Here is a 26,738-nt window from a genome sequence, read left to right on the forward strand (position 1 = left end):
TAGACAGAGGATAACAAGTAAATTAAGTTAAAATAAGACACTAAAAGCAGTGCGGAAGATTCATAATTTCTATGCTTATACGTTTAGTAGATCTGTAAAACCTGTTGCGCATCCCCTTTAAATATATATGAACCAACAAAAGTGCAATAAACAGCCAAAATATACCATAACTCAATAGATATATACTGGTGAACAAACTGGTGAATAAAAAATGCATTCATAAAATAACGTCCCACAATTGCAAACAGAAAACTCTGATCTGTGCTCTCTGCCATTGCTGATAGCACCAATCGGGTGCTGCTTTTCCAGCATGCTTGTTCAACAGAAGCCAGCCAAACCTCCAGCATCTGTCTAACTGACATACGTAAGGGCTGAATGTCTCCCAACATTCGGCCCATGTGTACGGGACTTTATTAGCATGTATGATCTGATCTAACCAGAAACAGACTGATTCGTTACTTTTGTAACTGCATGCGTAAGCAAACCTTCAATTACTGCACACTGTAAAGAATAGGATTACTTTAGCAAAGCAGTTAGAATTAACCTGGTAAACAGTTTAAAGCGGTATTAAAACCAAAAAAGTAATATATGGCAGCTTACCAATCATTAGATATGGTGGCTGCATTTGTTTTCTTTTTTCTCTTTTGTTTTTGCCCTCGGTTTTCACCTGGTGATCTGGCCAGTAACACACCTTCTGTATTATAGTGCCCCCTCTCTTGATGAATGAGAACAGGGGGCACATTTGGACAACAGCATTGTTAGTCTTGGAGAGGGAAGTGTTATGCCACGTACACATGATCAGTTTTCCTGTCGGAATAAACCCCGAAGGTTTTTCCAATGGAGTTTCGCCGAAACTGTCCTGCGTACACACGATCACACCACATTCCGACCGTTTAGAACGCGGTGATGTACAACACGTGTGACAGGACTAGAAAAAGAAAGTTCAATAGCCAGTAGCCTCCGTCTCGTACTTGATTCTGAGCAAGCGTGAGTTTCTTGCGTGTCGGAATTGCCATAGACGATCGCATTTTCAGATAGGAACTTTTACCGACCGAAAAATTGAGAGCATGCGCTCAATCTTTTGCTGACTGGAATTTGGCCAGCAAAAGTCAGATGGAGCATACACATGGTCGCATTTCCCGACAAAAAACTCTCATCGGTATTTATTTATTAGGGCAGTTACAGATTAAAATTTTCGTGTTCGATCAATTTTTTTTTTTTATCGACTAATTTAGATTAATTATAACGCACATACATATCCAACTACTTTTAGCTGATCTCCTTGCATTGCAACTCTGCATTAGTCAGTGGTAAATGTGGTATACACTATATACAATCACCCGACACTAGTTTCCACAATCCATGACTTAACTTCACAGTTCACACAAATACGTTTTAAATTCAAACTGTAGCACTGATTTAAGTAATTTTTTTCTCCACAGTAGCGTGACAATCCCTCCACCCCTGGTCTAACTACTCACTATCACCTAATGGCATGGATCCCTGTGAAACCAGGTGGTCATGCAAGCGGGTATTAAAAGGGTTAACTCGGACCATAAACTTCTCTCACATCTCCTTAGATCTCAGCAAGGACGCCAGGTCATAGGTAGAAAGAAAAGATCTAAGTGCTCACCGCTTAAGTATAAGATTTCATTTTTGTGTTCAAACACAAACGACTCACACAAAGATGATAAAAACACAGCATGTAAAGCCGACAATCGTGTTAGTTCCGTATGGCAGCAGCGGGTGACATCATGCGTAGCTCCTCCCCCGTACGCGTTATGTTCAATCAGAACTTCAATATCACCAGACTCCTCCCTTTGCTAGCAGACAGAGGCACCTGGGGAAGGGGGGAGGAGTCCATTGACATCGATGTCTATGACATCAGCGGATCTCCGACGGAACTTCCTGAAGACCCGGAAGCCAGCAGAAAGGTGAGTGCTGATCAAAAAATGAATCAAGGAATTAATCTTTCATTTCCACAGCCCTAATATATATATATATGTATATATATATATATATATATATATATACACATACACATATATATATATATATATATATATATATATATATATATATATATATATATATATACACCCAATCTACAATCACAGCGATGGCCAAATCTGGCATACATACACGTGAAGGAAAAATACCTTTTTTACTATTGTTTAAAACAAATTAATAGAAGCAACATTGTATATAAGCGGCCTACCTGGAAAAGACATCATCATTCTGAATTGTCAAGTGTACCTTTAAGTGCAAAAGCTACACTTTGCTCCCAGCTATTGTTAGCATCTGCGCTTCCTTATCTTTAAGGGTTATTAGGTGTAATGATAGTTGCTAAACTGGTATTTTAACTTGTAGTACTGAAAAGAACACATCTTTCTCTGAAAACCACTCCCCTCTGTTTAAACACGAAATATACAATATTCTTGATCTTCTTGTAAACCCAACACCAGATGCTGGAAGGGAGACAAGTTCAGGTTTACAGAACAATAGCAGATAATTTCAGTGCAGGCAGTGAAAGAATATGCCGAGATGTAATAAATGGATTTTATTCCCACTGTATTAAAACGCGTTGATATTCCAAAGAAATAGGTTAATTATGCTCGGTTGGTACAATTTTAATATACGGTAGCTTCTTTTTTAATACAAAAAAAATAAATAAAAAATCTTTATGCATGCAATTAAAAATGACTAATTGGCTTTCCAAGCATTCTGTTTAATTATTTATAATAATCTGCTTGAACTCTGTTATATATTTAGCAAGGCAAACCTATTTCAAATATACTATTGTTCTATATACTTAAAGGGGTTGTAAAGGTAAATGTTTTTTCACCTTAATGCATTCTATGCATTAAGGTGAAAAAACATCTCACACTGCCGCCGCCCCCAGTCCCCCCGTTTTACTTACCTGACCCCTCGAAAATCCCGCGCTCGCCCCCGCCGTCCTCTTCGCCGCTCAGCCTGGCCGCTGATTGGCTGGAGTGGATGGATTGAAAGCAGCGCAGCCATTGGCTCGCGCTGCTGTCAATCACATCCAATGACGCAGCGCGCCGGGGGGCGGGGCCTTGTGATACAGCGAGCGGCTATAGCCGCCGGCTGTATCACGGGAGCGCGCCCGCAGTGCTTCTCACCAATGCGAGGGAGCTCGCATTAACGTGAGAAGCACCTGCGGGAGGAAGCAGAGACAGCCGCCGAGGGACCCCAGAAGAGCAGGTTCGGGGCCACTCTGTGCAAAACGAGTTGCACAGTGGAGGTAAGTATGACATGTTTGTTATTTTAAAAAAATAAAAATTTTTACTTTACAACCCCTTTAAGAAATTCAAGACACTCAGTGCTCTCAGTTCTCTCTGCACAAATGCATTTTTAAAGTAGAACTTTAGCCAGAAAATTTAAGTGTTACTAAACCCACAACAGTAAAAATAGTCAGTATATGCAGTAAAGCATGGCTTTTTTATACTCACTGTGGAACCTAAGGGGTTTATTCTCTGCATTGTGTAAAAAGGCTGTTTGATCCTCCCCTTCTTCCACAGTCCCCCTGCGTTTGGTGTGTATTGCTCGAGATTTTTTTTCTTGGGAGGGTGCGCATGTGATCAGCACAGGACCAGTCAGCACTGTTCAGACAGGGTCAGGGGTCCTGCAACCTCATAGGACGGTCAAACTCCTCCTACCAGCTTTAACCAGCCATAAAAGACTGCTATATAATGTTGATGAGAAAAGGTATTTAGCAGTTTATATATACTATGTTTGATCCTGTCTGATCCTCCCCTTCTTCCACTGTCCCCAAACCATCTCCGGATAGTGCAGAGGCTAGGGGACAAGCTGCACATGCTCAGTTTGGTGTGTATTGCTAGAGAGTATTTTTTTTCTTGGGAGGGTTCATGTGATCAGCAAAGGGTCAAATCAGCACTGTCCAAACAGAGTCAGGGGTCCTGCAGCCTCACAACCGGAAACTGATAGAAGTCACAAGACTGCTATATACTGCTGGTGAGAAAAGGTATTTAGCAGTTTATGTTTACTAAAATAATTACATTTCCATGTTTTGTATACTGTGGGAGACCAGATATAGTGACTGCAAGCTCCTGGATTCAGTAACACTTTAAAGTTATTGTAAAGTCAGAAGGTTTATCTTAATGCATTAAGATAAAAAAACTTCTGTGTGCAGCAGCTCCCCTAATACTTACCTGAGTCCAAATGCTCTCCAGCAATGTCCACGAGTGCCTTGACTGTCCGAGACTCTCCTCCTGATTGGCTGAGACACAGCAGCGGCACCATTGGCTCCCACTGCTGTCAAAATCAATAAGCAAATCTGGAAAGAGATGGAGTGGGGCTGAACCGGGGCTCCATGTCTGAATGGACATGGGGAGCTCTGACTCAGTTTGGGTGCCCCCATTGCAAGCCGCTTGCTGTGGGGGGCACTCGACAAGAGGGAGGGGCCAGGCGTGCCGAAGAGGGATCCAAGAAAAGGAAGATATGGGCTATGAGATATGGCAAATCCACTGAAACACAGCAGGTAAGTATAACATGTTTGCTATTTTGAGGGGAATTAACAAATAGACTTTACAATCACTTTAAGCCCTGATAGAGCACTTCGGGATGGCCCCTTTCGCAGGTATAGCTATGTAAAACATTAAAAATAAAAAAAATGTCCATATGGTTTAAAATACAATAATACCCTGCTCTGAAGATGTTCAGTTGCTCTCTGTTTTTAGGCACTGCAGAGTTTGAAGAGGCCAATCTGCTGACAGCCTTAAAGCGGAATTAAACCCTCAAAGGATCTGAGAATCTGAGATGCAACTAAGCAAGGATTCGCTGAGGAAGCCAATCAAGGCACAATGCGTCTGTTGAGCAGTGACGTCATCATGCTGGGTGGGGTCAAGACACCATCTTTGAGAACAGAGTTTGATGGCTTTTATGATATGCCTGTATCTGTAGATTTTATGCAAGTGCATTCGTTTTTTAAATAAATTCCGAATAAGCGGTCTGCACTATTGGATGTCTGCGCTTCCCTTTTTTGTTCACCTGCGAAATTGTTTGCCATCTGATGTTCAGCATATAGAGAGTGAAGAGGCAACTCAGTTATTGTTTAAAGAGCACATTAGATCTCCTATATTCTATTGGGGTCTACAGAACAAGGAGAAAGGATACCCCACAAGGGATGGTGAAGGGCACTGCAATGTATTTCCATTGTGAAGGAGATTAAACGGATTTGAGAAAGTTCTCAGATATTATTCATTGACTCCTAAAGCCTCATACACACGATCGGACTTTGTACAAACTTTCCCGTGCATCTTTGTACAAATGGCGTCGGCCATGAACTTGTATTGCATACACACGGCAGGACTTTTTGAAACGACTTTCACCAAATCACGTGGTTTTTCTGCTCTTTACAGCCACCTTAGGTCAACTTCTGTATTGTTGTCTGATCTTTTGCATTGGTTCTGAGCATGCGAGTTTGTACTTTGTACAAAGTCCTATGGTTTTCTGTACACACGATCGGACGTTGCTCCATCTGACTTTTGTTGCCGGAAAGTCTGTCTGTTCGCACAGCCAACAAAAAAGTCAGATGAAAACCGAAAAGGTTTGTCTGATGGAGCGTACACATGGTCGGATGTTGCATTAAAACAGCTAATTTGCATGTTTGTTGTCGAAAAGTCTGATCGTGTGTATGGGCCTTTAGTGCATGTGACTATTGTCTGGACTGCATACCTTTGCATTTTATCTTGCTGCACATATTATGTATGATTTAGTTATACAGGATCAGCATATGACATTTGACACTATATTGATTTATATTTTTCAATTATTTATTGCACATATCACTTATGGATTGCTTGTTCTATGGTCCCATATTTATGGTCCATTTACCTATTACAACCAAGACATGTCAAATTTCACCTTTTGGTTCAGGTTTTACCAAGGAAAGAAACCACTCTGATCGCAAAGGATTGGATTAAACAGTAACCAGTTCAGTGAACAAGCATTTTTTTGCATACAGTCATCTGATGTTTATTTCCAGTATTCTGAAAGCTTTAGTGAATCATGATAGAGTACTTTTTTCCAAGCATTTAAATCTGTGTTGTCTACGGTAAGTTTTGGTGCCTCTGACCTATTAAAATCAAGGAATGAACAAGGACATTGCTGTAGACGGACTTAAAATGAACCTGTAATTTTCACATGCTGGGCAAGTAACAAGTTCAGGTATTGGCATGGACCTTAGGTAGCATGTAATTTCCTTCCCCATTATATGCGTTCCTCCAACCCCCACATGGCAGAGTTCTGGTCTGGCAGCCAGCTGCTTAGATACCAAGTGCTGCATGGAGAAGAAATATTGCATGTTGTCAGATATTTCTCCGGGGGGGGGCCTGGTGCCAGGGAGCACAGGGATGCCATGTATGTACAGACACCCTCAGCACAAAGTGACATTGTGTTTCTACAGAGCAACCTGCTTCTAGGTACGGGGAGTCGCTGACCTATCATTGACATTTCATGGGCCCAGCAACCAAATTACTAGGCCAGAGAACTTCACATGATGGAAAGGGTGATGCCAGTGCCCCTAGCCTCACACACAGACAAGACATTTAACTCCAAGGAGGAGTGGCACGAGATCACTAGTAAGGTTGGGTATAATTGTGACTGACTGTCTTTTTAATGTAATCCCACCACCAAAATCACAGCATCAGGTTACAGTTGTGTTTTAAAATCCATACCAAATACCTCATAAATATTTCCTTGAACATGTTCATCATAGGTCCAATCTCCTCTGCTGGTTGCCACCTTTAGGCCTCATGCACATATATGCTCCTAAACTAACATTTTTGGGGTTTTTGTCGTTTTTTTGCCTAAGCTCCTGAACGCACCTCAATAAAATCGTACGTGTCCACACACAGATATACTTTTAAAGGAATTTAGAGACAGCCAAAACTTCTCCTGAATGCAGAAGAAAAAGGTTCAGGAGAAGGGCTTTTCGGCATAAAAACGCCAAAGCACTTCATTGTTTGCTCGGATATCAAACGGATATAATTTTCTTTTGCATTTGCGTGTTAAAATAGCACAGTGCTGAATAGCAAAAAATGGTCCGGTCATGAAGGGGGTAAAATCTTCCTGAGCTCAAGTGGTTAAACCATAGTTTTCTTTTGTTTTGTTTTTTCAGATGTCAAACATCTTAAGGTGAAAATTGATCGTCACCAAACGAGATGGCCTTGTTTCCTAACGTATGTAAAAAGTGGTAACTAGGTAGTGATAATCCTGCCCCTGGCCTCTTTTTTTTTCCAGAAGGTCGGGGAAGCAAAACTCAGTCACACAGGATCAAAGTACTAATTCTCAGTTGGCTCCCTTCAAAAGAATGTCAATGTGCCAACAGTGTTACATTCTATCGATTTGTTGTGTGTAAAGACGGGAAAAAAAAAAAAAAACGAGTTCATCCTGAACTGTGAACTGCATCAACATCAATGGTTTTGATAGGTTGTTCAAAGTCGCTACGTTACTCAGTAAAGATTTGAATACAGTAGAAGGTGGCATTGATATTTGAAAAAGCATCATACAAATCTCCCCCATCAGAAAATAATATGGTAAAGATTGCAGTATATGCATGTATGAATATGAAGGAAGGCAGCCTGCGTACCATGGAAACGCCATTTATAATAAAAGTATATAGTAGTTGTATCATTTTAGCATTCAAGTACTGAATACCTCCACTTGTTTTTATTCTATTTAAAAAAAAGTGGCAATCTGTACCGTAATGTGTATTTTATAATACGATCTATAATTGATATCTTGTAGCATACAAGGGATTACGTTTTGCTGCTTTATAAGTGACGTATTCTGCAGATGTCATTCTGTAGGCAGCATCTGCTTACAGCCTGATTTGATTTTCCCCAGCTTATTTACAACTGGATGCCTAATAGCTGAAATTCTTGGCGTCTATTGTGTATTTGTGCTGTAACACACACACACACACACACACGCACACGCTATCCTCTCTATGGCAACACAGAGCAGCGTAGTAACTGGTCATTAAACAGCACTGGAAATCCTCTGGAGGCCGACTTAAACACCCATTCTGTATACATATATCTTCAGCCAACTGTTCTCCAGACGCTCTGGTTATGTATTAAATATTCAGTAACCACGGCTGCTAATTTAATGTTAAGCAATCAAAGAAACAAGCCAAGCACAATCTAAGTGCTAAAGAAAAGACAAGACAAGGAAGTGGCTCTGTTCTCTGTATACAGTGCCTTGAAAAGTATTCATACCCCTTAAAAATTTTCCACTGTGTCCTGTTACAACCAAAAATGTAAATGTATTTTATTGGGATTTTATGTGATAGACCAACACAAAGTGGTACATAATTGTGAAGTGGAAGGAAAATGATAAATGGTTTTCAATTTTTTTTTTTTTTTTACAAACAAATATGTGAAAAGTGTGGCGTGCATTTGTATCCGCTTCTCGACCGCCTCACGCAGATGTACAGCGGCAGAAGGGCACGTACAGGCAGAATCACGTACCTCTGCGTTGCCCTTTAAGAGGCGGCGCGGGCACCCACCGGGAGCTCCGTGAGCATGATTGCAGGTCCCGCAGACTCGATGTCCATGGGCATACCCGCAATCGTCTCACGGAGAGGAAGAACATGGAAATGCTAATCCAAAACAACATTTCCCCGTTCTGCCTAATGACACCGATAACAGCTCCCTGTGATCGGGAGAGGTGATAAGTGTCGTGTCACACACAGCCGTCGCCAACCCCCCTCCCCCGCCACAGTTAGAAACACTCCCAAGGACACACTTAACCCCTACAGTGCCACCTAATGGTCAACCCCTCCACTGCCAGTCACATTTACACAGTAATCAATGCATTTTTAATTGCACTGATTGCTGTATAAATGTGAATGGTCCCAAAAACAAGCCAAAAGTGTCCGATGTGTCCGCCATAATGTCGCAGTCCCGATAAAATTCGCTGATCGCTGCCATTACTAGTAAAAAAAATAAAAATTCATAAAAATGACATAAAACTATCCCCTATTTTGTTGACGCTATAACTTTTGTGCAAACCAAACGCTTATTGCGTTTACCAAAAATATGTAGAAAAATACGCCTAAACTGAGGAATTTTTTAAATATATTTTTTGGGGATATTTATTATAGCAAAAAGTAAAAAATAATGCATTGTTTTTCAAAATTGGTGCCATTTTTTTGTTTATAGTGCAAAAAACAAAAATGCAGAGGTAAGAAAATACCACCAAAAGAAAGCTCTATTTGTGGGGAAAAAGGACGTCAATTTTGTTTGGGAACCACGATGAAGCGATGAAGTGCCGAATCGCAAAAAGTGTTCTGGTTGGCCAGCCAAAAATGGTCCAGGACTTAAGTGGGTATTCAGCCCCCTTTACTCTGATAGCCCTAACTAAAATCTAGTGGAACCAACAACTGCCTTCAGAAGTTACCTAATTAGCAAATAGAGTCCACCTGCATGTGACCTAATCTCAGTATAAATACAGTAGTTCTGTGATGCTCTCAGAGGTTTGTTAGTTAGGAGAACCTTAGTGAACAGCATCATGAAGGCCAAGGAACCTACCAGACAGGTCAGGGATAAAGTTGTGGCAAAGTTTAAAGCCGGGTTAGGTTATGAAAAAAAGTCCCAAGCACTGAACATCTCACAGAACACTCATTCAATCCATCATCTGAAAACAGAAAGAGTATGGCACGACCGAAAACCTACCAAGACAAGCCCTCCACCTAAACTGACAGCCCGGGCAAGGAAAGCAATCATAGAAGCAGCCATGGTAACTCTGGAGGGGCTGCAGCTCAGTCGGGAGAATCTGTCCACAGGGCAACTATTAGTCGTGCACTTCACAAATCTGACCTTTATGGAAGAGTGGCAAGAAGAAAGCCATTTGAAATCTATTGCTGTGAACCTACATCATGTGCTCAAAGAAGCTGTCCATGCAAGTGAAACAGGCCATTGTAATTCTTCAAAAACGAAAAAAGCAAAATTAGGAGTGGTCCTGATCCTCCTTTTCTGGGGTTCCCTGGCGGCGCTCCTTGCTCCTCTCCACTGGGTGCCTCCACGGAGAGCCCATGGGGGCACCTGTGCGGGCCCTCTCCCGAGACCTGCTACTGCGTCCATTGACACAGACAGCAGGACACAGCCCCACCCCCCGGTGTCACTGGATTGGATTGACAGCAGCGGGAGCCAATGGATCCCGCTGCTATCAATCACATGAGGACAGAGTCAGCAGCTGGAGCTGCTGGGCTTGTGCTTGTCGCTTGGAAAGATCAGGGTTCAGGTCCAAAAAAATGGGTGCTCTGGGGGGCAGCTGCAGCACAGAAGGCTTTTCATCTTAATGCATAGAATGCATTAAGGTGAAAAACCACAAGACTTTACAACTCCTTTAAAGCTGAAAGTTTGCACTAGAAACTAATTTGGATTATTTAGTTTTAAATTTTATTCTGGTGGCACACAGAGCAAAAAGTATAAAAATTGTGCCCGTGTCCAAATATATATGGACCTAGCAGTATGCTGTTTGTGTGTGTTCAATTGCTCTGTGACTTTCATGACAACCCCAGGACTATTTGAAGGCCAAGGGCCAGAAAGCACCATCATATTTCAGCCAGTTACCAGATCAAGAAACCACTTTCAGTACCTAAAAAAAACATGCACTCTTGTATTATATAATCAGACTTCCAATATATTTGAATACGTTTGTACATTTTAGATCAACTGTCATGTTAGTCTAAATGGTATGACAGCGTTCACACTTACTTAAGTTTGCATTATAATTTGAATCAGATGGCTTTCATGTTCCGGGGGATTAACCAGTTCCCGAGCTGTACACCGACGACTGAAAAATTAATAGCTCTGCACTGCAGCCTTTTGCAAAACACTTTCCTTAAACAAATTGTCTAAAAATGATCCCAGGCATGCCCCCAGGACTGATCGGCTGGCAGACTTCTATGGGAAAACGTGAGAAGTTTCCCATTGAAGCACAATTCTTCCCAAATGTTCTGCATGTGTCAGTTTCCTATCAAACACAAATATATTCCATTTAAGTGAAACACTAAACAATGTTCCTCAAAATAAAGAAACATTTATTTTACTTGGCACAAAGTCTTGATAGTCTTTTCGGTAGCTAAAGGAACCAAGACATCTTGCTTCTGTACACCCACAGAAACAGATGGTTACAGAGTTATGCAACTTCTGTCACAGTACAAAGAAAACGCACTAAGAGCACGGAAAAAAAAAACGCTGTATAAAATTCAAGTTTGAAGTATTGTAAATGACTTGACTCAAACGAAAAAAAAAGATTTAAAGATTATTACAGAGCTGGATATGTTTTATCCATTTACACATAATAGGTTGTATTTATAGTGGATGCTTATGTAAAGCCGGCCGTCAAAAGATCGAATCTCGTCTGGTGCAGCAGGGATCAGTAGAGATTTGATCAATCCATAGGCAGGCTGGTTGTAATAATCATCAATCAGTACCACCAGTTTTCCGAAAAAGCTGCGCTATAATAAGTGAACAGCTATATAATATCTAAGCCCCTGTACACACGGTCGGAGATTTCGACAACCAAATCCGTCGAATTTTGTGCGTCGGATCTTGTCCGAAACTTTTGCATACACACGGTCAGACTAAGTTGTCGAAAAATCTGTTCTTTCAGAACGTGATGACGTAATTTCGTTACGATGGGACTACATTCAGGTTGTAGCCAATAGCTTTGATGTAGGAATTTGATCTGAGCATGCGTGGCACTTTGTCAGATCGGCATTCTCTACACATGATCGGAGTATGTCCGATCGAACCAGTTGGTCGGAAATATATTTCCAACAAGTTGGAAAATTGGGTCCGACGGAATCAGTCCGATGCATACCACACACAGTCGGATTATCCGACAACACGGTCCGATAGGACACATTCCGACGGATTCTCCGATCGTGTGTACAAGGGCTAATACATAGAGCATAATATAGAAAATAAGAAATATTGTGATAAATCGTTATTCATTTAACCATATAGTGTCAACCCATATGACATAGGTTGAATGCAAAAATATAAAAAAAATTACATACAACTGTAAAAAAAAAACTAAGGAAAAAAAACAAAAAAAAAACACACCCCACAACCACTAAAATCAGGATATTGTCTCTGAAAAAAACTCCGAGTGTAAAGAGTTAATTAGTCCATTTTCCAGGAGAAGCAATTTTCCATAGGGTCTCCACTGTGATATTACACACACCACCAAACGAAGAAGTGCCATTAAAAAAAAAAAAAAAAAAAAAAAAAAAGAGAGAGCAAGGATCCTCCACCACCAATAATACTGCCACTTACCAGCTGTTTTGATCCCTTATATGAAATCAGATGTCGCCAATGGCTTATCACCCAGTCAAGGTTTAGGTAGCAAAGAAGGAAAATACTTTAGAACACTCCACTCAGGCAATATTATACTCCTACGGACACACCTCTCATTTCCCACACATAAGAGAAAGGAACCACCATAGCATAATATTGTCAATTATTTTAATAAAACGATAATCATATTGCACTTACATGCCTTCGGATATAAAAGCGCCTATACATAAAAACTCCAGCCGGCTGGTTACACTATCACTGCCTGTCGCTTTCGGGATCAGCGCAGAATCGCGGTGACGTCAGCATTTTTTATTTTTTTGCTTTACATTGATAGTTCTTACTTTGGGATGGGGAGCTATGCAATAAGACAACATTGCGCTTTCATTCCTTGGTTTTAGCCTCTTGCTGAACGTGTAATGCATATGTGCGGCGACAAGAGGGTGGGCTTTAAAAACGGACAAGCAGCACATATGTGTCCATGGTGGTCGAATGTTCTGTGTTGAGAGCGCACTCACAGCACAATGGCCACGCTGTCAGTCAGCTGCCGGTCTCTGGTTATAATCAGGAGTCAGAAGAATGGGACCCCAATCATGTAAACACTGTGGCAGCAAATCAAAAAGTCTGTCCCTTCTCCTTGGCGTATAGACCATGGGCAGGAAGGGGTAAGAGAAAACTCACATCAGAAAACTTGCAAACACATAAGAACTGTAAACTTGTTTGACAGGAGGGCCCTTGCCTTCAGTAAAACATATGTAATCATTCTATAACAAGCTTCTTTTTATTAATAGTTTTACAAAAAAAAGCTACACTTTAGCTAAATTACTGCTTTAAGAATGTGGCTGGTCAGCTCATTTGTAGTAGTTCTACAGGAAATACAAGCACATAGTGACTCTAGTATTTGTACTTGTTTAGCCGGATACGTACTTGACACAAACCTTCATTACAGTACCCAAAAATTACCTATGCATCAGTCTTAAAGCGGATCTTCACTGCATCAGAGCACCACAAACCAAAAACACTATTTAATTCATTTTTAATTTTCAAAGCAAACTCCCCCCATCCATGTTTCCATTTTTTATTTTGTTGAGTAATCACTTGACAAAACACTCCCCTAACATTTCAGGCCGTGGTCATCTGGAGTAAGGGCAAATTATTCATGTAGCATTTACTTCAGGGAATCCATCTGCCCTTAGCTCAAGCATGCAGGCAAGAGGGTGTGTTTAGCTGAGAAAACACCTCCTCCTCTTCAACTTCCCTCCTGAAGACTTCTGGGATATATGACATAATATGCCTAGGCAAGAAACAAGACTAACTGAAGAAATGGAAAAAAAATAATTAAAACACGTACATATAGTATACTTTCCTATCTGCATTACTAATGCTAGCAGCATGAGGACTAAAAATAATCAATGTTGATTGGAACAGTGAAGTTCCAATTTAAGGTTTGACCAGGCTAGACATAAACAACTTACAACCCGATGACTAGCATATACAGTAAAGACCCGATGCGAGTTTCCTTTATGCAACATTATCACATCGTCCAAGAAATCGGGGACTGACGAGGATAAATGTGGATCAAAGATGGCGCCTGAACCAGAGTAACCAGGGACTCTGAGTGGAGATACAAAAGTCATATACAGGCTGCCTTCACAGACCTCCATCAGCCATAGTGAAGTCTACACATATTGGCAACCGCACTGTATCGTCACCCGTGCAAGTTGGAACAAAACGTCAGTTTGCTAGTTGTTCTGACTAGAACTAGTTTGCTAGAACATTTCTGAAGGAATATCACAGGGCAGAACTATAGAGATGGTTCCTCCCAGAGCAACAGGAAATTTAAGCCATAGAAATATATAAAATGCTTCACCAAATGGAATTTCCTCAAACTGTATCTAGAATTGCTTTACAGTTTGGATAAAGTGGGGAAGGCTTAGCAATCTTGTACATTTTTACTGCTGTCAGTGTCCCCTTTGGAAATATTGTAGGCCTGCAACTATTATTTTCATAATCGATTAATCGGCCAAATATTTTTTCGATTAAGCGGATAAAATCATAAAAAAAAACAGGGCGCTATTCCTCCCATGAACACCAATGACGGGGCGCCATTCCTCCCGGGGACACCAATGACGGGGCGCCATTCCTCCTAGGGACACCAATGACGGGGCGCCATTCCTCCCGGGGACACCAATGACGGGGCGCCATTCCTCCCGGGGACACCAATGACGGGGCGCCATTCCTCCCGGGGACACCAATGACGGGGCGCCATTCCTCCCGGGGACACCAATGACGGGGCGCCATTCCTCCCGGGGACACCAATGACGGGGTGCCATATTGATAATATCGATCAATAATTTCAGCCCTAAAATATTCCCTCTAACTGTACTACTAATCATTGCATTGAAAAAGGAGGGGTTTTTAGGGACTTTCAGGAAATCATGGCCTGGTAAGGTCACACATTTCCATCCCTAGGGACTTTTATTGAAACAATGGCCCGGTAAGGTCATACATTTCCATCCCAATGTAAAGGTGGCTTTTACAGCACCCAAAAAGGGGGGGAGGGTGGGACTTTACATGAAGCACGTGACTGCAAAAAAGTAAATAGGTGATCATAAGGAAATTTTATTAACGTGATCCTAAAACATACAAATGGTAATAACAATTTACATATAATTATGCATGAATTACAAAAATGAGCCATAAGGTAGATTGATATGAATATTACGATGCATGTCTATTATAAAATAATAAAAAAATAATAAACAATGATAGCAAAAAATAATAATAATGGGTAAAGCCAGGGGTTGACAAATTTGCTTGGAATCTAGGAGCTTAAAAAGTTAGGAGCCAGGTCGGTGACGGCGATCCGGACCTGTCCCTGGCCTGACATGGAGACAAGTGAGGGGAAGATAGCAGCGCCGTCGCCGCCCCCAATCCCCCCCCCCCCCGTCTCCAAGTCATTGCCCATAGCTCTTAGAGGGACATTTTATTTATTTTTTTTCAATTGCATTTTAGTGTAAATATGAGATCCGAGGTCTCTCTGACCCCAGATCTCATATTTAAGAGGACCTGTCATGCTTTTTCTATTACAAGGGATTTTTACATTCCTTGTAATAAGAATAAAAGTGACACAACATTTTTTTTAAAAGAACAGTGGAAAAAATAAGTTAAAATAAGCAGAAAAAATAATAATTTTTAAACGCGCCCTTTCCTGCCCGCATATAAAATCGGTGTTCGAAACCACACATAGGAGGTAGCGCCGTGATCGGTAGAGCGAGAGCAATAATTCTAGCCCCAGACCTCCTCTGTAACTCAAAACGTGCAACCTGTAGAATTTTTTTAAACGTCGCCTATGGAGATTTTAAAGGGTAAAAGTTTGTCGCCATTCCATGAGCGGGCGCAATTTTGAAGCGTGACATGTTGGGTATCGATTTACTTGGCGTAACATTATCTTTCACAATATAAAAAAAAATTGGGCTAACTTTACTGTTGTCTTATTTTTTTATTAACTAAATTATTTTTCCCAACAAAAGTGCGCTTGTAAGTCCGCTGCACAAATACGGTGTGACAGACAGTATTGCAACAACCACCATTTTATTCTCTAGGGTGTTAGAATAAAAAATATATATAATGTTTAGGGGGTTCTAAATAAAGGGAAGAAGATGCAGGTAATATAAAACAGGCAGAGGAAACTTTGCAGAGGAAATTAGCATTGCTGGTTTGTCATACCAACAACGACCACAAGAGGGCGCCAGATTCCATAAGGAATCATAGGACCGCAGAAGCCCTCAAAGCCGCGGCCTAAATTTTCGGCCGCCGGCGGAACGGCCCGACGCGATCACGCTGGGGGGGTCCACAGAGACAGGATACCCCCAGCTGTGCTGCCCCAGGCGCTAGGTCGCTATTTCTAGTCGCCAATGCGACCTGGCGACCGGGTTTTGTCGAGCCCTGGGTAAAGCAATCAATCACTCAATAAATTTTCCTAGTTCACCAACAATCCGAATGGAGTACAGCAATTAAATGGTATAACCTGCAGGACCTAAGGCCTCATTAAAACCTGTGAGGATGGGCAATTAATCATAATATAGAGAATGTGAAGGGAATACGGCAGATGTTAGCTCTACGCGTTTCGTGGCTTCCATGCCACTCGTCAGGAGCAAGCACATGTAATATCGATAACTGTAAAGATATGAATTTGAGTAAGAGCGAGATAAACAAAAGCAGGTATAATCAAGGGTGAGGCATAAAAACCCCTATAACTACGGTATGTAATTATACTCACTAGAGTTCTATATAATGGTGGTATAATGGTGGGGGACCATAAACCATCCGGAGTACTAATCATTGACACTAGAACTAAAAAGGTCAAAAACAGAACATTCCATAGCTCAACTCATCAGTCTGCTAACCCACCGAATGAACCTGTCCAACAGTCTGCACTAGAAACAGGTGTTTAGTTAGCACGTATTTGCCAATGCATGCGTAAGCTGCAAGGCCTCTTCACTGCATCCTGTGTATGCTTGCAGTCCTAAACACTACTAAATTTATGAGAGTCTCTACAGTGGGAGAACATGCATTAAATGGATAGATGATGGGTGAAGGGTGCCGTGAAGAGGCCTTGCAGCTTAAGCATGCATTTGCAAAATGCGTGCTAACTAAACCCCTATTTTTAAACGCAGACCGTTGGACAGGTCAATTTGGTTGGCCAGCAGACTGGTTGACGAGTTGCGCTATGGAATGTTCAGTTTTTGTCTTTTATGCGTTTGCCCTTCCATGTGTTCCTTGCTGTGAAGGCCAGTTATAGGTGGGGCAGGGGCCATTTATTTGTTACTGGTGTAAATATGGTCAGGGGACACACTGGGCACCTTTGCTGCCACTGTGCTACGTGCTGGGTGTCTAATGTGCACCTATTCCTTTAAGGGGGATTGGACTGCCAATTTACTTAAAAATATTAACTTAAAAGATTTACTATTGAAAACCGAGCTACACCAATTTGATTCTCTTATATCTGCCTGGAATGAATTCAGCTTTAAGTTTTACATGCTTTTTAGGCATCAAAAAATGAATTACAGTTGTAAACAGAGCAATAACAAAAATTCATACACGCTTACTGAAGAAATACTGAAGAGGTGGCACATGGCGAAAGCAATTTTAGTTGTCCATGGCTACTTTTGTTGTTTTAGGTGTGAGGAGTGACCTCTCTACATCGGTCTGGAATATGACTGCGATAGGTCAAATATTTAGTGAATGTCTGACTAACATCTGAAGTCTATAGAAAGCTAGAAGCTCTTTTGCTCCTGTGGCCATGTGAATGGTGTGTACAGTGATCAATAATGTCAATGACACTATGGTTTTCAAACCTACCTTTCCTGCTGAGTCCTGTTAAAATCTAACCAACCTCACTGCTCAGCCCAACGTGGCAACGTACAACAAACCGGACTATTAACCAATATTTTAAAATACTAAGATACGGGCCTAATTTGTGTGAAAGACGACTATGATATGGCACACGGAAAACAATGTTTCAATGGTATTTATTGAAAATTTTAAAGACATTGACATTCAGGTTTAAACTGCATTCAATATCTCACTAATACTATACAGTGAGAATTTCTAGAAAAGTAAATCTTCTAGCCTGCACAGCTATTACAGCTTATTGCTCCCATTCTGAAAAAATAGAATAAAATAAGGGAGGATGAGAAAAAATAAATCAAAGCAAGAAAAACCCCAAAAACCAAACAACATTTCTGTAATCTAGAAGATAACTATAAGTATCCCCCGGTCTCCCCGGGGCCGCTAAGAGCCCGAGCCGGCAGCTCCTGCCCCCTCCACAGCCCCGTGCTCCAGTGATCGAGGGGGGGAGCATAGCAGAAAATAAAGTTCCTGGATGGCCGCACGTCAGAGAAATGGCATCTTTATTGGTCAATAAAATCCAAATGCAGTCACATATCGAATATGGAAAAACAGAATAAAAAAAGCTAACGCGTTTCACGCCTTGTTCTGGCGCTTATTCATAGCTATGAATAAGCGCCAGAACAAGGCGCAACAAACTGACTATGGAGATGAGTGGATGTGTCATATAACAAAATGCCTCACAGGTCTAGAGTAGCAAGATTAATGCAGTAGTCAAGCTATAGCACATTAAGTTATAAATACAGGCTAGTAATTTTTTAAAAAGTTTAAAAAATCCTCTAAGAAAACTGAAAATAGAGATATGATTTTACATTTGGCTCATAGATTGTTTTCTCTCTCAGCTCAGAAGAAGCCTTCTGTGATATGCTGAGCAATAAAGAATACCCACAGGCTATATAGATACTGGTCATATTTTTTATTTATAAAAATAATTCTGCCTGTTCACAGAAGTTACCCTAATGTGTACAGGTTGATCCTCCCCTTTAGCATGCCATTCAGTAGGTGCCAGCTGGGAACAGGAGAATCCATTGTTGAATTGGTTTTGGCTGCTATCTTCTCTGATGTGCACATGTTTGTCTTGGGTCAAAGACTCACCAAGCCCTGTAGCTTCCACCTTTGAAAACAAGCCAGCAATCGAAGCACCTATACACAGTTGTGCTCTTATGTTTATGAATTCCTGGCAGAGTTTGTGAACCATTTTTGTTAGACCAACAACAGAAAACAGCCAGCTTACAATTCGCCAAACAGCATTTAGAGCTGCCTCAAAATTTCTGTACCAAAATCATGTAAACAGATGAAACCAAAATTAAAAACTTTATGGTCACAACCACAAATGCTAAGCTTGTAGAGGAGTCAATAAGACCTATAAAGAGAAGCACACCATCTCTCCTGTGAAGCATGGAGGTGCACCTCTACTGATTTTTTGGGGGGATAAGTTATAGCAGAATATGTACTGTAATTAAAAGCTGATGTTCAGGTTTACTGTCACTTTCAGTAGTTTGGATCAGCTTGTGCTGGTACACAGTGCTGGGTTTCGGCTGTGAGACAGAGACTTCCCGTCTCCCACCCGGCACAAAACAGAATCTGGCTGAGTGACGCTCAGCCATTCATAGGGAGTTTTATATTCTGTGAATGAATACAAAGCTTCCACTGATTGGTTGAGTGGGAGGGCGGACGTCACACTCTTAGACTCGGCCAACCAGAGGAAGCTTTGTATTCAAAGAATACAAAGCTGCCTATAAATGGCTGAGCACTGCTCAGCCAGGCTCTGTTTTGTTCCGGGTGTGAGACGTGGAAATCTCTGTCTCACAGCCGGAATGCAGCACTGTGTACTATATGTAGCTAAAGCTACATGCAGTACATACAGTGCTTAGAGACACTGCAACAGTTAATGAAGCAAATAGTTTGTTTGGACCAGCTTTGCCCAAACTATTTAAAATGACATGAAACATAGACATCGGATTTAAGTAAAAGTGATCTGAAAATAGCCTGCATTCATTTTGACAAGACATTCTAGAACAGTTTTCATTCATAAGCCCAGGCATTGTGCATAGGGTGCACTTGGACTTAAGCCTTTAGTACAGGGATGCCCAACCTTTTGAAGAACAAGGGCCACTTAAGCGACTTGATAACCAGTTGCGGACCACAATGAGCGGGGTGGGCAAATGACAGAGTTAGAGGTGAATGGAGGGTCTGATTGGGTCAGACCAATCATGTGAAAGGGGCCTAAGACTGCTTTCACACTGATGTGCTGTGGCCTACCCAGAGCAATGCACCTCTGGCTTTTCTGTGGGTTAGCTGCACTTTGCCATAGAATTCTATTATATCCTGCAGGTGTTGTGTACTTTCTGGAAGCGCACGCAGTTTGAAAGCAGCCCGGTAACCACTGCAGAACAGATATGCCCATATGTACACTGTGATTATAGTATTAAACATACCTTTAATAATGGGTATCGCCAGCTGTTGCTGTTCCAGGCACAGTGCATTTGTCACCACTCCGCCTGTGACAGGATGTGGCGCTATATAGGAAGCATCATCTTAAGTGGCTCTGCTACGCAACCGCTTGTTTCCTCTACCGCCGGCTTCATTCGCAACACTGATGCTCTGGAATGCCAGGTTGGGAACCTGTGATCTGGGCTTGCCAACCAGCCATCCCAGAGCAGGAGGTCGCGGGCCACATCAGAGGGCTCTGTGGGCCACATGTGGCCCCCGAGCCACTACTTGGGCACCCTTGCTTTAGTAGCTCCAGTAGAAAATGTGAAGTTTCTGGAAGGAGTCATTGCAATCTACAAACCCCAATATCCTTGAGCCACTTTGGGCAGACCAAACATGCAGTTTTGTGCTAGTCAGCAAAAAAGTTTGCAGCCCCTGGACACCTTTAGGATATTAGAATATAAAGGGCATCATTAACAACTATCACAAAAGACTGCAAGCCATCATTAATGCTAATAGGGAGGCAATAAACAATAGCAAGAACTAATGGTATCGAAGCCTTTGAACAGACCATGTTATTATTTTCCTTTATTGCTATTATTGCGCTATTCTGTGATGTTTAATAGGTTAATTTGAATCACATTAAAAATCAAAGTATTTGGTCTGATAACACACTTCTTAAAATGCTCCACATCTTACAAATTTTGCCAGGGGTATGTAAACTTAAGTGTACAACTGCACTCTACAAAATGCAATAAAAAAATCCTATTTTTACTGAGGTAAGCATCTTTACAGCCCCAATGCGTTATCCAATTGGTTAGCGAGACCTTTCTTATATTAGATCCATATTTTAACATATAATAGCTGCAGTGTCAAATCTTGTTCAGTGCTTTGTTAATAGCAAGAAAAATGAGGAAGCATTTAAGATAAAAGAGGTAGAAAGACGTTAACTCCATGTACTCCTGGTGATAATCCTGCTGGCAAAGTTGCAAAATGATGACAAGGCCACGTGATTCCACCATATGCCATTCTGCATTTAGGTTAAATTTAGTTGAAAAAGCTCTTTGCTTATGGGTGTCAGGCTGATTATCTTTACATCTGACATGCACATTATCTTCACAGATTATGTACAATTAATGGTGCAAAGAGAAAAGGCCGATGTTTGATCTTTTTACAGCACTGAATCAGGAGAATATTAGATGCTTGACAAAGTGCATTAAAACCAATTCTAAATCTGCTGGACAGGCTTTATATACTAAAAATACAGGCATTGCACTGGACATTTCCAGGAAATAAATATTTGCGATTAGATGGAAGGAGAATAAAGTACAACTAAATCTAAAGCTGTTCATTGACCACTTCCCGACATTGTTTCATCTCTAGTTTCTGTAGGAAAAACGTAAGTAGTAATTAAGGACAGGTCTATCTACATATTCAAAACATCAACAATATGATTGCACAAAGTTGATGTTTTTCAGGAGTATAATTAACATAACAGACAAAAAACATGCCAAGCATACTTCAAATGGTTTCACGTGTGCTGTGCCAGCTTTGACCCTGGACAGGAAAGCTCTGGTTGCATGTTCCTGTTGAGACAAACATGGAAGGGCGGAGATGTGTGGCAGCAGTCCCTGCAGACAGACCTGGCTTATCTCAAGAAAACAGAAGCCATCGGTCAAGATTTTTCCAACCAATTTAATCATTTTTTTTTCATCCAAGAATGGTGATGCTGGACTGTCTGAGGGTTACCGGTACACATTAGATCATGGCCTGAGCTGGCTGTCTTTAGAACGGACTTTGCCAACCAGAGAGGCTAGCATATATGGTCTCCTACCGGGTTTTGGTGAGGCTTACCATCATCTAATGTTTATGGGTAACTTCTTTGTAGTGATTTCACCTGTATTTTAAGTCGATAGATAACGCACACATGGCCGCTGATAAGGCAGTACAGCAAGCCCTCTTGTACTGGGACAAGGCCCCATTGGTTCAAAAGGGGGACTCAGGCACCTGTTGAGCATAAGGTCTGGCTGTACTGTCTTACTGCAGACACTGACACTCTTCTGCCTCAACATGCAGCAGTGCAGGCTTCTCCTCTTCTTTCGCCCTCTGGCTGGACTGCAGGGGGGATTGGTTCTAGCACATGTCCCTTCCATCTGCCATCTAGGCCCCCCGTGTGCCCCTTTTCCCGCAGCACTGCCAGCTTTTCTCCACTCCTCTCCCGCCAGCAGCTGCTGCCATCACACAGGATGATTCAAGATGGAGAGCAGAGGAAGCGGTTGGTAAATATGTAACTTACTGGCACCTTCCTTTTCTGAATGAACACAGTGAGTGAGTACTAATCACTCCTGTGTCTATTCATCATTGAAGTATAGTTACCTGTTTTCACTACACTTCAGCTTGTGGATGAGCAGGAAGCCTTGGAGCGCTTGCTATTCATTCAGCTGTGGCTACGGAGAAAGGGACTGATAAATCTTTATCCTCTGTCACTTTCGGACGGGGAGGGGGGGGGGGGAGGAGGCCCTGTCAGGTAGGCTGTATGGGGCCCTGTGATTTCTAACAGTCAGCAGCCCTGGGTGCACAGAAAGATTTTCCTCTAATATTCACAGTGTATTGGTGGAGAAAATTTGCATCCAAGATTTGACGTTTTTGTGTATTTTACTCTTGAATGCAGAGATAAGACCGATACAGTAATAAATAGTCAATGTGAACACACACACTGGGGGAGATTTATAAAACGTAGACCAAAAAGCATATCTCAACCCACACAAAAGAGATTCTTTGCTTCATTTGAAGGATGAAACCCAGACTGATAAGTATCGGCAAAAGCAAGTCCCCTATGCGATTTCCTTTGCAGGTACTAAGTGGCTGCAATGTGTTGCATTTTCCCTTTAATGAATGATAGACCTTGATTAATTATAGGTTAACTAGGTTCATTCTTTGCTTACCTAAATTCGGTCAACCACAAAGCCTGTATAATTTATGTGTCCTTAATTAAAGATTTGGCAACCCTAGACAGTTAGCACTTTTGACCGCAGCAACTTCTTTTCATGGGGATATAGAAAATGCACATTAATGTGGTTACAAAATGTACAACTTTTCTGTCCATGGATTCTTAGATCTAAGATTTGCTGTAATCAAAAATCATATATTTGTAACTTTCCAAACAGTCCCAACTTCTATGAAGAATTCATTTCACAAATAAAGTTGGTTAGCATATGATTACACCTTCACTGCAACAATGATTCATTCAAGTATTGGACGCCAATAGTTCTCACCAAAACCCGTTAGGAGACCATATCTGCTAGCCTCTCCAATTGACAAAGTCCGTTCTCAAGCTGAGCCCATCAGTCAGGCATGTCCCTCAACCGTAACTGCTCTCTTGGGTGCACCGACTCTACAAAAAGTTTTCGGTTTACATTTCAGCTGGCAATCCATTAGCAGATGAACCAAACAAAGGAAGTGTTTAATCGTGCAGCACCGCCAAATGCAGATATAAGCAGGAGCTGCGCACGCACTCTCTCCTCCTGTCACACCAATATTTAGGGTGTAATATGAAGAATGTTCAGAGTCTGCAGCCCCCTACGCTCAAACTGCTCCCTTTTCCAGAAGCCAGGGGTGCTTCTCCCTGTCAACTCCTGCCAAATTTGAAATGAGCATGGCTGAACATGGCTTTGCCCACACAGCCGCATCATTGATTCATTGCAAAAACTAAGAGTCCACCTGTCACCACAACAGAGGGACTGGTAGTTCTCAATAGAGCACAAGTGCAGTAACATCACGGCACATGTAGTCTATTGACACTTCCTCCAGCTCTTAAGTGAAGATTTGTACCTCAATAGGCAACAGTGGCTGCAGAAAATTCAGAAGAAGGAGCCAGAGCATTGTACCCGTCATCCTCTGCTCATGGTTGTAATGCTTTTCGGTGATTGCACTTATTAAAGTGGTTGTAAAGGCTAAAGGTCTTTTACCTTCATGCATTCTATGCATGAAGATAAAAAAATAACCCTTCAGTATGCAGCTCCCCCCACAGCCCCCCAATACTGTAATGCAATCCAGAAATGTGCACGAGAGCAGCTACTCTCCCGGGTCTCTGCCTCCTTATTGGCTCCCACTAATGTCAATAACAGCTAGTGAAGAGGGGGAGGGGGGCCCGAGATTCATTTTGCATGTCTTATAGACACACAGATCGAGCCTTGGGAGCAAGCACTGCATGAGCACCCCCATAGCAAGCGGCTTGCTATGAGAGCACTTAGAGAAGAGAAGGAGCCAGGAGCACCTGCGGGGGACCCGAGAAGAGGAGGAGTGGGGCTGCTCTGTGCAACAACATCTAACAGAGCAGGTAAGTATGACCTGTTTTTTTGTTATTTTCCTTTAATATCCCTAATTAATATGGGTGCATTTGAGATGTACGTAGCCTAAAAATATATATTTCATACTTTGTTGACTAAACTATCGCTTCTATTTTTTTTTTAAAATGGATCATAAGATAGAGAGAAAAAAAAAAGCAAATCTTAAAGGTTGCTTACTTCTAAAAGCAAATGTTTTACTTGAAGAGAAGAATAAATAAGCTCTTTATATATTGAAATAAGCTATGTTCACATGGAGATTTAAAAAAAAAAAAAAAATAAAAATGTTGGTTTTGTGGATAATGTGATATTTGCTTTTGAATTTACCGGGCCAACGGAACTTAATGAGTCAAGGAAAGCTAGAACTTTGTGATAAGACTATAGAAATCAAGAAATAAGTTTGTTAAGATATGAGGCGTTACAGAAGAGAAATGTGTCTGTGCCAAGAATAGCATTTCTTCCCAGCAGTCAAATTAGCACACTGAACTCTATTTTAAATCGAGAAAAATGCCTTTCTATACCCAGAGAGCAGAACTATACTGGTGTGTGCACAACTGTTTTCCACCAAAATGGATCCTTATGTGTTCGCACACAAAAATTATTTCTTCTTGCCGTTCCACAATCAAACTTGTAGAGTTCTTCTATACTGTAAATCTGTTGAAAAACATACATGTTCTGTGTTAATCTGTCATCATTCACTTGAACCAATCACCCGATTAATCACACAACAGTACAACCCCAATGGAATAGCATTTGACACCTCTACATTTACCTTTTACCATTTAAATCTGTGCTCACGTGATGGCGGTGCAAAGAAAATGTATGATGCGCAAACAAGGTATCCCATAGCAACTATATTTACATTACTGAAAGATAATGCGTCTTTTTGCTAAGGATTATTTGACTTAGCATATTGCCGTTTGGCTTTTTCTTTAATTTGCAAATAAATGTGGAACTCCAGGAAAAATCTATTTTTAATAGTTAGATTGGGCTAGCTTAGTTACCTGCATTGATGAGTATGTAACATCCAAAGGGCTGCTGGGAACGGCAAAATATTCTGTTTCGTGCCGCGTACACACGCCCCTTTTTCCCATCAGAATAAACTGACGTTTTTTCCGACGGAGTTCCGCTGAAACGGACTTGCCTACACATGATCACACCAAAGTCCGATTGTTTAGAATGCGGTGACGTACAACACGTACGACGGGACTAGAAAAAGGAAGTTCAATAGCCAGTAGCTGCCCTTGCGTTGTTTTCGTCCGTCAGAACAGCATACAGACGAATGGTTTTCCCAATAGAAATTGATTCCGTCAGAAAGATTTTAAAACCTGGCAGAATTTTTTGAAAAAAAAAAAAAAAAAAGTCTGCTGAAGCACACACACGATCAGAATATCCGATGACATGATTCCGTCTGACTTTTTTGGTGTACATGGCATCAGTCTGTGCCACATACAAGGAGAGCTTTGACCTGCCAGCGGTGCTGCAACAATTCGCTGTCTCTTACAGCGATAATCGGAGGTTGCTTCCTCGGCAACTCTTTCATTCAGAAAATCTCAATTTATTTTCAAATTTCTCTAAAGAAAACCAGGATTTGTAAATGGAACTGAACCAAAGTGTATAGGAATGAATAGATGTGCAGACCTCAGCCAGGAACTTTTTTCGACAAGTGCCAATCTGGGGAGCAAGATATTTGCCAGGGCCTCGACTTGAACCTAGGACCTGTGTCTGGTAATGACTCTTCTCACTAAGCTGTCTGAGATTCTGGAGAGCACCCTGTCTGATCCATTGGATGGCCCTGCCTTGTGCCGTGACTTCTGCTGAACCTTGAACTCCTTGCTCCTCCCATGAACTTCCTTATATATATTTGCCAGATTATTGTGCTCTCTTCAGCCAGTATCTCAGTGTAGTTTTCCCTGCTGCTGTTCATGTTTTGCTACCACTCGTTATCGACCCTTGGCTTATTCCTCAACTATGCTTCTGCCTGATCCCAATCTGCAACTACCCGTTACTGACCATTGGCTTGTTTACTGACTACGCTTCTGTTTGATCCTGCCTATCTGCTACTGGACCCTGGCTTGCTTCCCTCCTGGTGGGGCGATCCTGAGGACCGTAACCTGGTACTAACACACAGTAAAATCCATCTCCACCAACAGGAGCTCTAATGAACACCGCTTAGTACTTGGACTTTGTACCT

The 26,738-nt window shown here is 41.6% G+C and overlaps 1 protein-coding gene and 1 long non-coding RNA gene across 3 annotated transcripts in view; one reads left to right on the top strand and one right to left on the bottom strand.

The window, feature by feature from the left end:
- The window catches only part of LOC143973927 (uncharacterized), a 34,951-nt gene extending 29,967 nt beyond the window's left edge, over positions 1-4,984 (top strand). The window contains exon 3 of the long non-coding RNA XR_013272136.1: positions 4,722-4,984. This is a non-coding gene — a long non-coding RNA (uncharacterized LOC143973927). The remainder of the gene's footprint in view (positions 1-4,721) is intronic.
- DAPK1 (death associated protein kinase 1) overlaps positions 1-26,738 on the bottom strand; it is a 226,725-nt gene that overhangs the window by 124,794 nt on the left and 75,193 nt on the right. The gene's annotated exons all lie outside the window — the stretch shown is intronic.

This window comes from Lithobates pipiens, unplaced genomic scaffold (assembly GCF_037356315.1).
Source record: "Lithobates pipiens isolate NorthernLeopardFrog02 unplaced genomic scaffold, aLitPip1_a1.2 Scaffold_13, whole genome shotgun sequence".
In the NCBI taxonomy this organism is placed as follows: domain Eukaryota; kingdom Metazoa; phylum Chordata; class Amphibia; order Anura; family Ranidae; genus Lithobates; species Lithobates pipiens.